Genomic DNA, 3207 nt, shown 5'->3' with positions numbered 1-3207 from the left:
CTTAACATACTTTATGTCATTTAATCCTCAGAACAAAGCAGTCGTATCCCATTTTATTAATAAGAAGATTGAAACTTAGACCAATTAGGTAATGTATGCAAAGTCACACCACTAATAAGTATTGACTCTGATATTAGAACCCAAATCTGTGTGAAACCAAAGCTAGCACTATTTACCCATTATGTTATGCTATTACCAATACTTTAAAATATTAGTTTTCAGAAAATCTAGTTGATTTCTATGATAATACAAGTTGTTGGAGACTACTTTTCTGGTTCTGTGCTCATTATCTTATGGTGATATGGCCTTTGCCTAGCTTCCTGGAAGCTCAGACTACTAGAATTACCTACTTAATTGTGTTCACCACCAGTTATATTTAACATGGCGGAAATCCATGTGAGAGACCATTCATTACATTGGATGAGACCACAATTATTTGTTTCTCTTATTACTATGCCAGTTTTGTTTGTTTCCCCAGGACCTAAACTTGTGCCTGAAATAACACAAAATTTACTCAGATGCTTACAGAAGGAAGGAAGGAAGGAAGGAAGGAAGAAGGGAAGGAAGGGAGGAAGAAAGATGAAAGGAAGAAAGAAAGAAAGAAAGAAAGAGAAAGAAAAAGTATTGAAAGAGGAAGGGAAGAGGAAAAAGAAGCAAAAAAATTGCGGGGATAGTGTTGCACCCTGGAGTGTGCCTTAGCTCTTGAGTGTCATTCTTTGACTATGTGACTTGACTATGTCTACTTGGCTTTATTATTGTGTGTAAAAAAATTAGTGGAAACAGATTTTAAAATAAAAATAAGTTACTGCCTCATGCCAAATATGTCCTTGATATTGCCAGAAAAACACATTAAGAGCTAATTTCTTTTAATTGAATATTTATTCCCTACTTGGCACAGATCCATCTACTAATAGGTCCAATAATTACACAAATGCATGTGTTAAATTTACATGAATAGCTCCATTGTTGGAAAACAAATTGACCAAGTACCCACCAGACTCTATCTTATCCAATACTTCATGGTCATTTGGAAGAGATACCATAAGAGACAGTGAAACAATGAAGTACTTGTATATTAACAATAAGATTTTGTATCAACAGCAAGTAAATGAAGAACAGGGACAAGGTAAGAAGTCCTTTTTATGTTTGGGGCAAAATAGAAGTTCTGAAGTCAAGAGATGGATAAGATAGAGGACAAGAAATTACTGGGGAAGTGCACATGTAACTCAGTGTTTCATAAGTCATCCAGCAGAATTGATTGTATTTTATATTTTCTCTTTTTTTTTTTTTTTGTCTGAACCAGATGGCCCCTCCTTAATTAATATAAATGCATGGTTCCAAAGAGTTCATTGCAGTCTCCCTGCGGCCCAACTGTGCCACAAATGAGTCTTCCTTCTGGGAGAATATATTGTCTTCCTGCTATCACCAGAATTTTCTGAACAACCTTCATTGCAACTCTGTCTCCTTCTCTTTCATAGTCTAATTATCTCTCAAAAATAATCAGAATTGTAATTTAAATATTACAGTACATAATTAACCACAGTGGTTGACAGAGAATGAGAAACTGTGGCTCTAGGCAAGCATCAAAATTAATATGTACAACTGGGAATACATCTTGTAGCATAGGAGTGTCATCTGGCTAGTATGCAGCAAGGAGAAGAGCTGAGAAGCCGGGGCCTCCTCTGACCATGCCGCTGCCTTGGGTAAGGTTTATGAACTCCCAGGCACATTCAGCCTGTTCTTGCTTTTTTCTGGTGCTTTGTTTTTCTGTTTTTCTAGGTGAAATTTAACTGCAGCTCCCCAATGACCACCTCTTTCATCCTCTTAGAAGTCTCTGGTTCCTTTCAAGTGTCAGCATTTGTAGGTGTTGATTGCTGTTATTGTTTCTGATTTAGCCTCGTGGCCAGTTGGGAAGAGTTCTTGAGGTTCTCTCCAAGGCATAGTCTAGAGACTTAGCTGTGAACCCTGGGCCTTCATAACCTGGGGAGGAGGAAAGGGAGGGGAGGGAATGCAAATACATGGTAATTGGGTCTCTGTGGGCTGCACAGCCAAGAATCATCTTAAAGAAAGCAAGTTGTGAGATGATGTTAAACCTTGTTGACTCTCAGAGAACAGGGGATAAGTACCCTGAGCACAGCAAAAGGGGTTATCTCTGGGATTCACCACAAATTGGACATATCAAGATTTCTGCGATGTTGGTTTTCAGTACCATTCAGCTGAAGGGCAGGTACCAGGGCTATGCCAAAATGATGCTTCTGAATCAGTTGTCACCGGGACCTGCCCTCTGAAATTAATGCTGAAGGAAAAAATACTCCATGACTTCTTCATTTCTTAAGAGAGCAACAAGCAATGGCAGGCTGTAGCCCAGTTTACCATAAGAAGCAAAAGGAATCAACTCAAGTAGAAGCTGGAAAAAAAAAAAAAGGAAGGAAAATAAAACAAGGAAAAAAATAGGAAATTAGTGATGATTTGACAATCAAGTAGAGCCTTATGGTTGGCTTCATTGTTAACTTTGTGAACTTTATTATAACCTTTTGCCCACACTTGCAGCTTCCCTGCTGATACAGCATGCTCACTCTCCTGCTCTCTATCCTTTTTGGTTGCTGTTGTTATTTTGTTATTCCCTTGTGTTCCATTGTTGTTGTTGTTTTTCTCCAGAAAGGGCATAATGTAATGGATCCATTCACCAAAGTTTTTAATTGGGTCCATTGCTTCTGCCATGAGAGGAGAGCTGAATGCTGGCATTTTTCATTGGAATCCTGTGCACCCTTATTGAAAGTGAACGAAAGATAATGGCTCTGGCAGCTATGTTCTAATAAGGTCTTCCCCTTAATGACCTTAGAAAGTAAATTAGAAAACATGGCTATAGCTAGTGTTTCTTGATTGGGTCCATTTGTCTTGCCCAGTGAATGTAAATGCTAGCCAGCATTGTTCAATTAGATGCCAACTTCTTCCTTAGAAATTGAATACTTTTATGTAGATTTCACTTTAAACTGCATAGGAATGTGGATAGCTGCATCTGACTGTACCCAAGATTGATAACAAGCTAAGCTGACAATGGAAACCACCATTTGTTACATTTGCCTTTGATTGTAAGTGGCACTAAATATCTCTTTTCTTCCAATATTTTCTCAAAATTAAGATTTATTTGTTTAGAACTCAGAAAACACTCATTTATTCTTGTTTTTTTAAACAGATGCAATTATA

Source organism: Prionailurus viverrinus, chromosome C1 (assembly GCF_022837055.1).
Source record: "Prionailurus viverrinus isolate Anna chromosome C1, UM_Priviv_1.0, whole genome shotgun sequence".
Taxonomy (NCBI): domain Eukaryota; kingdom Metazoa; phylum Chordata; class Mammalia; order Carnivora; family Felidae; genus Prionailurus; species Prionailurus viverrinus.
Note: the sequence above shows the minus strand (reverse complement) of the source record.